The sequence below is a fragment of the Piliocolobus tephrosceles genome, chromosome 1 (genome assembly GCF_002776525.5).
Source record: "Piliocolobus tephrosceles isolate RC106 chromosome 1, ASM277652v3, whole genome shotgun sequence".
NCBI lineage: Eukaryota > Metazoa > Chordata > Mammalia > Primates > Cercopithecidae > Piliocolobus > Piliocolobus tephrosceles.
This window is the reverse complement of record NC_045434.1, coordinates 59,788,093-59,801,332: the sequence shown is the minus strand read 5'-3', so window position 1 is coordinate 59,801,332 and position 13,240 is coordinate 59,788,093. Positions and strand designations below refer to the sequence as shown.

General features: G+C 45.5%; 1 long non-coding RNA gene across 1 annotated transcript; it reads right to left on the bottom strand.

Moving 5' to 3' along the window:
- Positions 1–326: 326 nt before the first annotated feature.
- LOC111522680 lies at positions 327–10,855 on the bottom strand. Its single transcript, XR_002725298.1, has 3 exons — positions 10,770–10,855; positions 9,955–10,182; positions 327–879 (listed from the first exon to the last, which is right to left on the bottom strand). It is a non-coding gene; the product is annotated as an uncharacterized LOC111522680 (long non-coding RNA).
- Between the last annotated feature and the right edge of the window lie 2,385 nt (positions 10,856–13,240).

Below are 13,240 nucleotides of genomic sequence, written 5' to 3'. Positions count from 1 at the left end.
GTGTTTCAGACGCGGAGCCCACACCTGTGTTGATTAGAATTGAGAGTTTACATCGTGGTCTCCGGGATTCTTCATAGTAACTCCTCTGTCCACACTCCAGGTCCACGTCAGCACCAAAATGCGTATACACTGTCATCTTCGTGCTCTATATCGGACCCCAGCGACTGAGAGCCTGCTAGTCCAACATAGGTCTGTAAGAGTCTTCACTCTGTTTTACGAAAGCTATAAATAAATTTCTGAATTCTCAAAATAGGAGGAGTTCTTAAAAGTTTCCAATCTATCACCATGTAAGGTTAGCCGAGAGAAAGGACGAGAGAGAGACCCGCGGTCAGGCGAGGAAGTTTATTAACCTGCCGGCTGCTACACCAGAGACAGAGGAGGCACCCCTGAGCTTACAAAATGAGGGGTTTGTATGGGGGAAAGAGACCCTGGGGTTGTTTGCTGGTTAATTTTGCCACATATTACCTTGTGACGTTTTTTACAGGAGGGTGTAGGTAAAATTTGTTTATGCTTCCCACCACCTCCCCCTGTGCGGTGCGAATGGTTTGTAATTGGGGTTTATTGCAGCAAGGTCTGATAAGTGAAGTCTGCTGGCTTCGTAAGGGCTTAGAAGTGTAAAGAGGCTTGGGGGAGGAGAAGAATTGTAGAGCATTAGGGGAAGGGGTGGACAGCACGGAAGGGTTTGGGGGGGAAGTGTCGGCAGTACCAAGAAGCTTTTTGGGCAGTTTGTTCCTAACACACCGTCCCTCCAAAAAACTACTAGAAGCATCCATGAAAAACTATCGCAGAGGCAGGAAGGTCACTTGAGTCCAGGAGGTCGAGGCTGCAGTGGGCCATTATTGTGCCACTGCACTCCAGCCTGGGCGACAGAGCGAGAACCTGCCTCAAAAAAAGAGGAAAAAAAGAAAAAATAACGTCTTTTGTATTGAGACAGAAGCGAGTCACTGAGTGAAGGTTACAGAACTGTAAGGGAGCAGGACCCTGGGTTGCTCCCTTATCAGTGATGCTTACTGTATCACCACGACGAATAAGAAGTTATTTGGTGTCCTAAGTGATTTTCCTTTATCCTTCTAACTTCCTTGCAGCTCCTAAAGGCTGATAATCCCTGGCTTGGGAAACTTAAGACCCAGGCATCCAATCCGCTGGATCTACCAGAGTGTCTTATTTTCAGTCTAACCAGCGAGCACAAAGTTCTTTAGGAGAAAAACCTCAGGCCTTTTACTAACATTATGTAACAGACTACCACCAGGGTCGTGCTAATAGGCTTGAATCAATTAGGAATTAAAATTGAAGCTGAAGGTAATTGATTACAATTGTGAAATATCCAAATTTAATTTATCTAAGGTTACAACATGAAACAAATGTCTAATAAACTGTTAACAAAAGAAAATTATTTCAAATAAGGTTTCTATTGATATGTAATTCATGTTTGTAGTCCAGTTCAAAATGCAGATGGTAAGTGCTGAGACTTCTCATTTCACAACGTTATCAATAAAAAATTTCATGGCCAGGTATGGTGGCTCACGCTTGTAATCCCAGCACCTAGGGAGGTGGAGGTGGGAGGATCCTTGAGCTCAGGAGTTTGAGACCTGCCTGGGCAGCAACAAGACCCCATTCTCCACCAAAAGGAAAAAAAAAAAAAAAAAAGACCAAAAAAAAGTGTAATAAAAAATTTACAAGGCTGACATATATGTAGATTTCTATTCATGTGGCACCCTGTTGAAAACACTCAGGCATTCAGATTCTGGAGGGAATCAAAGGTACAAGAAACATAAACCCTATTACATTGTCGCTATAAAAAACTTGGGTTTTAACAAGAATGTTCTCTCATTTTTCGGCAGTATAATTACTATTTTAATGCATTGGATGAAAGAAATGCTAGTTCCCAAAACTGTTTATTTCATCTTTCAAAATTTCTAGACTGAGAAGATTTTAAGCAAATCCTTGGGCCACAATAGTGGAACAAATGATCCTGCTCTTTCATTCCACCTTTTATTAAAAAGCAACAACTTTTAATTAATAATAGCACTGTTAATCTCCAGACCAGAGGATACAGGTTCTTGCTAGGAAGACAAATAAAAGTTACTAAAATTGTTATTATATTTAAATGCAAATGGCTTAACCTAGCTATTAGGAAGAAAGTGGAAGGAAAATGTTTTAAAATATTTTCCTCAGAAAAGTGAGAAATTTAAGGACAATATATAAATACATACGGCATTTGAATGCTATCTTTCTAGATTATGCCCACCGTACTTTTTTGGTATTAAATTGTCCTTTAGGCTGGGTACGGTGGCGCACACCTGTACTCCCAGCACTTTGGAAGGCCAAGGCGAGTGCATCACAAGGTCAGGAGTTTGAGATCAGCCTGGCCAACATGGTGAAATTCTGTCTCTACTAAAAAACAAACAAACAAAAACAAAAATTAGCCGGGCATGGTGGCGGGCAACTATAGGCCCAGCTACTTGGGAGGCTGAGGCAGGAGAATAGCTTGAACCCAGGAGGCGGAGGTTGCAGTGAGCCGAGATCTCACCGCTACACTCCAGCCTGGGTGAAGAGCGAGACTCCATCTCGAAAAAGAAAATTATTATTTATTTTGCACTAATAGTAAATGATCACAGGAGGTGTTTGCTTTTTAAGGTCCTTTCTCATGAAAACTTAAAGGTGGCAAATCTGTGTTGGTTGTCATAATTTTCTTTTAAATTTTAATAGCCTGTGAAACCCTAAAGCCTGGGAATCATTGCTTTGGAGGTATTGGAAAAGTATCCCTTTGGTTTGAATACGTACATGATAGTGGGATTTCCTACTAAAGGCAGTTTAGTATAAAAAAGCAATATTTTGGCCGGGCATGGTGGCTTACGCCTGTAATCCCAGCACTTTGGGAGGCCAAGGCGGGCGGATCATGAGCTCAGGAGATCGAGACCATCCTGGCTAACACGGTGAAACCCCGTCTCTACTAAAAGTACAAAAACTTAGCCAGGCGTGGTGGCGGGTGCCTGTAGTCCCAGCTACTCCCAAGGCTGAGGCAGGGGAATGGCACGACCGGGAGGCAGAGCTTGCAGTGAGCCGAGATTATGCCATCACACTCCAGCCTGGGCGACAGAGTGAGACTCTGTCTCAAAAAAAAAAAAAAAAAAAAGTGTTTTGAAAGTAGTCAAGAGTGCAGATTGTGAAGTCAGACTTGCTTGCGTTCAAAATTTCCCTCTGCCATTTATTATCTATGTGACCTTGGAAAAGTTACTTAACCTCTCCAAAGCTCAGTTTCCTTGCCTATAAATTTCAGATAATAAAAACACCTGCTTCACTGGGTTGTTGAAATAATTAATTGAATTAACCCATAAAAAGCATTAAAAATAGCACACAGTAATCCTCTCAGCTGTTGTTATAGTGATGAAAAAGTTGTGGTGGTGGTTATTTGAAAACACCTTAGGTGACTGATTGGTTTTTGCTTCTACTGCATGAGGAGAGAATACATAGAGCCATAAGGAAGGTAACCCATTTCAGTTTATTAAAATGCTAAAAGACTAGTTAGTACCTAACATACAAGTGACGGGGTTAGAATTCAGACTATCTCTGAAGTTCATATATTAAAAAAACACTGTTCACTTTGGGAGGCCGAGGCAGGTGGATGACTTGAGGTCAGTAGTTTGAGACCAGCCTGGCCAACATGGTGAAACCCCATCTTTACTAAAAATACAAAAAAAGAAAAAAAATATTAGCCAGGCATGCATGGCACATGCCTATAGTTCCAGCTACTCAGGAGTCTGAGGCAGGAAAAAACACTGTCTTGTGTGGGGAGAAGAAAGAGAGATCAGCCTGTTCCTGTGTCTATATAGAAAGAAGTAGACATAAGAGACTCCATTTGGTTCTGTATTTGAGATGCTGTTAATCTGTGACCCTACGCCCAACCTTGTCGTTGCAAGAGACATGTGCTGTGGTGACTCAAGGTTTAATGGATTTTGGGCTGTGCAGGATGTGCTTTGTTAAACAAGTGCCTGAAGGCAGCTTGCTGGTTAAAAATCCTGCCCGTCCCTGGGCAATAGAACATCTTGGTGTGAGACCCGATTGTATGCTTTGTTTACTGAGCAAGGAGAAAACCGCCTTATGGCATAAGGTGGGACTTGCTGGCGGGACTTGCTGGAACAATGCTGCCAAAAGGTTTATGGAGATGTTTGCATATTCGTATCGAGGCACAGCATTTTCCTTTGAACTTATTCATGTCACAGAGATCTTTGTTCATATGTCTTACTGCTGATTTTCTCCCTAAAATGATCCTATTGTCCTGCCACTCCCTTATCTTTAAGATGGTAAAGATAATTATCAATAAATACTAAGGGAACTCAGAGACCGGTGCCGGCCTGGGTCCTCTGTAAGCTGAGTGCCGGTCCCCTGGGCCCACTTTTTCTTTCTCTATACTTTGTCTCTGTGTCTCATTTCTTTTCTCAAGTCTCTCGTTCCACCTAACGAGAAACGCCCACAGGTGTGGAGAGGCAGGCCACCCCTTCATCTTGGCCAGGCACAGTGGCTCCCAGAACTTTGGGAGGTAGAGATGGGAGGATCACTTGATGCCAGGAGTTCAACACCAGCCTGGTCACCATAGTGAGACCCCATCTCTGTTAAGTAAATAAATAAGAATAAGAACTGAAAATAAAAACCACTGTCTTATGCTGCCTCTAAGATTAAAACAGTCGTACTGAACTTTTGCCTTTGATTAATATTGGTAGTCTAAGTGTAAGTTCCTCTAAGCTGGGCGCACCATGGTCAAGCCATTGTGACATTCCCCCGCCCTTGTGATAATGTACTTTGTGATATTCCCCATCCTTGTGAATGTACTTTGTAACATTCCTCCCCGCCCTTGTGACAATACACCCTCCCCTGCCCTTGTGAATGTACTTTGTAACATTCTTCCCCACCTTGTGACTATAGTCCTCCCTGCCCTTGTGAATGTACTTTGTAACATCCATCCTCTGCCTACAAAAATTACTCCTAACTCCACCGCCTATCCCAAACCTGTAAGAACCAATGATAATCCCACCAGCCTTTGCTGACTCCTTTCTCGGACTCAGCCCACTTGCACCCAAGTGAATAAACAGCCTTGTTGCTCACACTGAGGCTGCTCAGGTGGTCTCTTATATAGATGCGCATAACATTTGGTGCCAAAACCCGGGACAGGGGAACTCCTTCAGGAGACTAGTCAGTCCCCTGTCCTCATGCTCCCTCTGTGAGGAGATCCACCTATGACCTCAGGTCATCAGACCAGCCAGCCCAAAGACCATCTCACCAATTTCAAATCGGTAAGCAGTTTTTCACACTTGGGTAAGCAGTTTTTTCACTCTCTGCCTAACCTTTCTCGCCTCCCTTCAATCTCTGCCCTTTCAATTTCAGTTTCTCTGCCTTCCTGGTACAGACAAAAAGGAGACACACTTTATCCGTGCATTCAAAAACTACGACGTCAGTAACGGACTTGGGAAGACAGTCTTCCCTTGGTGTCTGATCACCATGGAGATGCCTGCCTTGATCATTCACCCACATTCCCTTGGTGGCAGGTCAATTGCAGGGATGCCTGCTTTGGCTGCTCACCCACATTACAGTCCAGGACTCAGTCAGAGATGCCTACTGGAAGCCTGGTAGCTGCCTACCCCCATTTCTCCGTGTCTCTACCTTCCTCTTTAAATTTACCTTCTCGGCTATGGGCAACCTTCCACCATCCATTCCTCCCTCTTCCCCTTAGCCTGTATTCTTAAAAACCTAAAACCCCTTCAACTAACACCAGACCTAAAACGTAAACGTCTTATTTTCTGCTGTAATACCACTTGGCCCCAATACAAACTCAACAATAGTTCCAAGTGGCCAGAGAATGCCACTTTGAATTTGTCTATCTTATAAGACCTAGATAATTTTTGTCGAAAATTGGGCAAATGGTCTGAGGTGCCTTATGTCCAGGCATTTTTTACGCTTCACTCCCTCCCTAGTCTCTGCTCCCAGTGTGACTCATCCCAGATTTTCCTTCTTTCTCTCCCACCCGCTCCTTTAGTCTCCACCCCAAGCTCAGAATCCTCCTTTTCCACTGACCCCTCTGATCTCTCTACTTCTCCCCTGCCTGCTCCTCACCAGGCTGAATCGGGTCCCAATTCTTCCTCAGCCTCTGCTCCCGTGCCCTATAACCCTTCTATTACCTCCCCTCTTCACACCAGGTCTGGCTTACAGTTTCGTTGCACGACTAGCTCTCCCCCACCTGCCCAACAATTTCCTCTTAAAGAGGTGACTGGAGCTCAAGGCATAGTCAGGGAACATGTGCCTTTTTCTCTATCAGATCTTTCCCAAATCAGCCAGTGTTTAGGCTGTTTCTCATCAGACCCCACTAAATATATACAGGAATTCCAATATCTAATTCAGTCCTGCACTTTAACCTGGAGTGACTTAAATGTCATCCTGACCTCTAACCTCTCCCCAGATAAACAAGAAAGAGTTTATTCTCTAGCCCAGTCCTACCCAGACACCCGCCAGCTTCATGAGCCAGGCCTCCAAGAGGGTCAGTTCCCCGAGAGGATCCCCATTGGCAATACCAGACAGACTCCCCAGGTATAGCAAAGTGAGATTACATGGTCTCCTGCCTGGTCGAAGGGCTCAAAAAGGCAGCATACAAAGCTGTTAATTATGACAAGCTAAAGGAAACTACCCAAGGTAAATATGAAAACCCAGCCCAGCCCATGGCCTGCTTAGCAGCTACCCTTAGACGCTTTACAGCCCTAGACCCAGAGGGGCCAGAAGGCTGCCTCATCCTTAATATGCATTTTAACACCCAATCTGCTCCTGACATTAGAGAAGAACTCCAAAAGTTGGATTCCAGCCCTTAAACCCCACAACAGGATTTAATCAACCTTGCCTTCAAGGTGTTCTATAACAGAGAAGAGGCCACAAAGTGGCAATGTATTTCTGAGTTACAGCTACTTGCCCCGCTGTAAGATAACCCACAGCCACATCTCCAGTATACAAAACCTTCAGAACATCCAAGCCACAGTTCACAGGGGCTCCTTCAAAACCTCCCCATGGACCTTGCTTCAAATGCCAAAAGCCTGGCCACTGGGCCTCGGAGTGCCCGCAGCCCAGGATTCCTCCTAAGCCATGCCCTGTCTGTATGGGTCCCCACTGGAAGTTGTACTGTCTGACTCACATCGCCACTGCTTCTAAAACTCCCGGAGCTCAAACCCAACGTTCCTTGGCCAACTCCTTCCCACATCTCCTTGGCTTAGCAGCTGAAGACTGACGCTGCCTGATCGCCTCAGAAGCCCCCTGGACCATCACAGGCGTGGAGCTTCAGGTAACCCTTACAGTGGAGGGTAAGTCCATCCCCTGTTTAATCGATACGGGGGCCGCCCACTCCACGTTACCTTCTTTTCAAGGGCCTGTTTCCCTTGCCCCTGTAACTGCTGTGGCTATTGACGGCCAGGCTTCTAGACACCTTAAAACTCCCCAACTCTAGTGCCAACTTGGACAACATTGTTTTATGCACTCTTTTAGTTATCCACACCTGCCCAGTTAGGCTGAGACTTTTTAACTAAATTATCTGCTTCCCTGACTATTCCTGGACTACAGCCACACCTCATTGCTGCCCTTTTGCCCGATTCAAGGCCTCTTCTGAATCCTCTCATGTCTCCCTACCTTAATCCACAAGTATGGGATCCTCTATTCCCTTCTTGGCAACTGATCAGGCACCCCTTACCATCCCATTTAAACCTAATCACCCTGCTCAATGCCAGCACTCCATCCCATAACAGACTTTAAGAGGACTAAAGCCTGTTATCACTTGCCTGTTACAGCATGGCCTTTTAAAGCCTACAAATTCTCCTTACAGACTCCCCTATCCTACGTGCCCAGAAACTGGAGAGATCTTACAGGTTGGTTCAGGATCTTCACCTTATTAAACAAATTGTCTTACCTATCCATCCTGTGGTGCCAAACCCATATACTCTCCTATCCTCAGTACCCTCCTCCACAACTCATTATTCCATCCTCGACCTCAAAGATGCTTTCTTCACTATTCCTTTGCACCCCTCATCCCAACCTCTTTCTGCTTTCACATGGACTGACCCTGATAGCCACCAGTCTCAGCAACTCACCCGGACTGTACTGCCAAGGCTTCAGACAGCCCCCATTACTTTAGTCAAGCTCTTTCTCATAAGCTACTTTCTTTCCATCTATCTGTTTCTCACCTTATTCAATATATGGATGACCTTCCCCTCTGCAGCCCCTCTTGTGAAACTTCGCAACAGGATACCCTCCTGCTCCTTCAACATCTCAAAGGGGTACCGCATATCCCCCTCTAAAGCCCAAATTTGTTCCCCACCAATTACCTATCTCAGCATAGTCCTTCATCAAAACACACGTGCTGTCCCTGCTAACTGTGTCTGTCTACTCTCCGAAACCCCAACCCCTTCTACAAAGCAACAACTCCTTTCCTTCCTAGGCATGGTTGGATACTTTCGCCTTTCGATACCAGGTTTTGCCATCCTAGCTAAACCACTATATAAACTTACAAAGGGAAACGTGACTGACCCCATAGACCCTAAGTCCTTTCCCCACTCTTCTTTTCGTTCCTTAAAGACAGCCCTGGAAACAGCCCCCATATTAGCACTCCCTAACTCATCCCAATCCTACTTCTTACATACTGCTGAAATACAAGGTTGTGTGGTCAGAGTTCTTACACAGGAACCAAGCCCACGACCTGTAGCCTTCCTTTCCAAACTTAACCTCACAGTTCTAAGCTGGTCCTCATGTCTACATGTGGCAGCAGCCGCCACTTCATTACTTCTAAAGGTCCTCAAGATCACAAACCATGCCCCACTTACTCTCTACAGCTCTCATACCTTTCAGAATCTATTTTCCTCCTCACAGTTGGTGCATACTTTCTGCCCCCTGACTCCTCCAACTGTACTCACTATTCGTTGAAAATCCCACAATTACCATTGTTCCTGGCACAGACTTCAACCCAGCCTCTCACCTTATGCCTAGCACCAAACCTGAATCTCATGACTGTATCTCTTTAATCCATATGGCATCCTCCCCATTTCCCCATATTTCCCTTTTTCCTGTTCCTAATCTAGACCACACTTGGTTTATTGATGATAGTTCTTCAAGGCCCAATCATCAGTCACCAGCAAGGGCAGGCTATGCTGTAGTGTCTTCCACATCTGTCATTGAGGCTACTGCCCTGCCCCCTTCCACTACCTCTCAACAAGCCAAACTCATTGCTTTAACCCAGGCTTTCACCCTTGCAGAGGGATCACGTGTCAATATCTATACCGATTCCAAATACGCCTCCACATCCTACATCACCATGCTGTTATATGTGCAAAAAGAGGTTTTCTCACTACACAAGGGTCGTCCATCATCAACGCTTCCTAAATAAAAATCCTCTTTAAGGCTGCTCTACTGCCCAAGGAAGCCAGAGTCATTCACTGCAAGGGGCATCAGAGGTCACCAGATCCCATTGCTCAAGGCAATGTTCATGCTGATAATGCAGCGAAAGAAGCAGCTAGTGTTCCCACATCTGTCCCTCACGGCCAGTTTTTTTTCCATCTTGTCTATCACTCCCACCTATTCTCCCACTGAAACTATTACCTATCAATCCATTCCTACTCAAGGCAAATGGTTCTTGGATCAAGGAAAATTCCTCCTTCCTGCCTCAAAGGCTCACTCTATTTTATCCTTTTACAACCTCTTTCATGTGGGTTACAAGCCAATGGCTCATCTCTTAGAACCTCTCACTTCTTTTCCATCATGGAAATCCATCCTCAAGGAAATTACTTCTCAGTGTTCCATCTGCTACTCTACCACCCCTCAGAGATATCTCAGGCCCCCTCCCTTTCCTATATACATCAAGCTTAAGGATTTGCCCCCACCCAAGACTGACAAATTGACTTTACCCATATGCCCCAAGCCAAAAAACTAAAATACCTTTTCGTCTGGGTAGATACATTCACTGGATGGGTAGAGGCCTTTCCCACAGGGTCTGAGAAGGCCACCACGGTCATTTCTTCCCTTCTGTCAGACATAATTCCTTGGTTTGGCCTTCCCACCTCTATACACTCTGAAACGGACCAGCCTTCATTAGTCAGGTCACTCAAGCAGTCTCCCAAGCCCTCGGCATCCAGTGGAATCTTCATGCCGCCTACTGTACTCAATCTTTGGGAAAGGTAGAAAGAATTAATGGTCTTTTAAAAACACACCTTACCAAGCTCAGCCTCCAACTTAAAAAAGACTGGACAATACTTTTACTGCCACCCTTAACTCTCTCTTGGAGTGGATAGAAGATCTTCAGTGGCAAGGTGCACTCCCATTCTTCTATCCTGATGAAGTCCTTTTTTTCACTTTTCTACTCACTCTTATCCTTGCTCCCATTCTCCAGTCACTCTCTACCTCTCCCTAGTTACCACCAGCATACTATCAATCTCACCCACTCTCTCCTCACTGCCTCCAATCCTTCTCTAGCAAAGAATTGCTGGCTATGCATTTCCCTTTCTTCCTGCTCTTACACAGCCGTCCCCGCTTTACAGGCTGACTGGGCTACCTCTCCTGTCCCCCTGCACCTCCAAACCTCCTTTAATAGCCCTCATCTTTATTTACGGAGGAACTTCTTTACTTTCTAGACAGATTTGGTGAGAACTCCCCAGACATTTCACACCAACAAGCTGCCACACTTCTCTGCATCTACTTAATGGCACCTCTCCTTATGTCAGTTCCACCCCCACCCCCACAATATTTGGACCCACACAAACAACTATCCCTGTTGCAGCTCCCTTACGCATCTCACAACAACAACCTGCTGGAATCCCTTTAGTCAACCTTCCACTGTCCAGATGTTCCTTTACTCTTTATCTCCAGAACCCAGCCACACACATTACCAAACAGATGGGAGCATTCCAGCTTCGCATTGCTGATAAGCTCTCTATCATTACTGTCAAACTAAAAAACATTGGCAGTCACTGTTGTTTAGGAAGACACCTACCCTGCATCTCACCCCATCCTTGGCTACCCTCCACCTGTTTGTCTGACTCTCCTCCTGGCCCCTCCTCTTGCTTGTTTATCCCCAGCCCCATGAATGGCAGTGAAAGGTTACTTGTATGTGCTTTCTCATACACCATGAGAACCGAACCTCTCTCTGCACAGTTGCACCATCCATCCCCATTACAACCTCTAACAGCTGCTGCCCTTGCTGGAGCTCTAGGATTTTGGGTGCAGGACTCCTCTTTCAGTACACCCTCTCACCTTTTCACTTTACATTTACAGTTCTGCCTGACACAAGGTCTCTTCTTTTTATGTGGCTCTTCCGCCTACATGTGCCTATCTGCCAACTGGACAGGCACATTACTCTAGTCCTCCTTACCCCCAAAATCCAGTTTGCAGATGGGAACGAACAACTGCCTGTCCCCCTCGTGACACCAACACGACAAAAAAGAGTCATCCCACTAATCCCTTTACTTGTGGGTCTAGGACTTTCTGCCTCCACTATTGCACTTGGAAGTGGAATAGCAGGCATCTCAACCTCTGTCACGACATTCCGCAGCCTCTCTAATGACTTCTCTGCTAGCGTTAGAGATATATCACAAACTTTAACTGTCCTCCAAGCCCAGGTTGACTCTTTAGCTGCAGCTGTCCTCCAGAACCACCGAGGCCTCGATTTACTCACTGCTGAAAAAGGAGGACTTTGTATATTTCTTAATGAAAAGTGTTGTTTTTACTTAAATCAGTCTGGCCTGGTATATGATAGCATCAAAAAACTCAAAGACAGAGCTCAAAAACTCACTAATCAGGCAACTAATTACGCCGGACCCACCTGGCCACTCTCTAACTGGGTATGCTGGTTTCTTCCAGTCGTTAGTCCTCTAAGACCTGTCTTCCTCCTTCTCTTATTCAGGCCTTGTGTCTTCCAATTAATCTCTCAATTCCTACAAAACCACATCCAGGCTATCACTAATCACTCTATACGACAAATGTTGCTTTTAACAGTCCCACAATATCACCCCTTACCCCAAAATCTCACTTCAGTCTAATCTCTCCTACTTGAGGTTCCTGTGCTGCCCCTAATCCCGCTCAAAGCAGCCCTGAGAAACGTCACCCATCACCCCTCCATACCGCCCCCCCAAATTTTCACCCCAAGTTTTCACTGCTCTTTCTCATTTTATTTCTTCATTATTAACATAAAAAGACAGGAATATAATAAGGTCCTCTGAGCTGGCCGCACCACGGTCAAGCCATCCTGACATTCCCCCCGCCCTTGTGATAGTGTACTTTGTGAAATTCCCTGCCCTTGTGAATGTACTTTGTAACATTCCTCCCCAGCCTTGTGACAATACACCCTCCCTGCCCCTGTGAATGTGCTTTGTAACATCCTCCCTGCCCTTGAGAATGTACTTTGTAACATCCATCCTCCCACCAGCAAAAATTACTCCTAACTCCACCGGCCTATCCCAAACCTATAAGAACCAATGATAATCCCACCACCCTTCGCTGACTCCTTTCCCGGACTCAGCCCACTTGCACCCAAGTGAATAAACAGCCTTGTTGCTCACACTAAGCCTACTCATGCTCAGGTGGTCTCTCATAAGGACGCATGTAACACTAAGTACATGTGGAGTCAAACTGGCTAAGACAGAGAAAATCTGTAACAGAAAACAAACTGAAAGTGTACTTAAACAATGAATTTCTGTGATGCACTAAAGCTGCGGAAAAGGTCTGAGAAGAATCTGATTCACAATAAGAATGCAGTGAGCCAAGATCGCACAACTGCACTCCAGCCTGGTGACAGAGTGAGACTTCATCAAAAAAAAAAAAAGGGGGGGGGGGGGCCGTGGCACTAGAAAAAGTGCATTTATTGCATTTATTAAATCTAGGGAAAATTGCTTGTGACTAACCTTACTTGCCTTATTTAAAATATAGTATATTGATGCCGGGCACGGTGGCTCACATCTGTAATCCCAGCACTCTGGGATGCCGAGGCGGGCAGATCACCTGAGGTCAGGAGTTCAAGACCGGCCTGGCCATCATGGTGAAACCCCGTCTCTACTAAAAATACAAAAATCAGCCAGGCATTATAGTGGGCATCTGTAGTCCCAGCTACTTGGGAGGCTGAGGCACGAGAATCACTTGAGCCCAGGAGATCACACCACTGCACTCCAGCCTGGGCCACAGAGTGAGACTCTGTCTCAAAAGCAAAAAGTAAAATACAATATAGCATATGGCC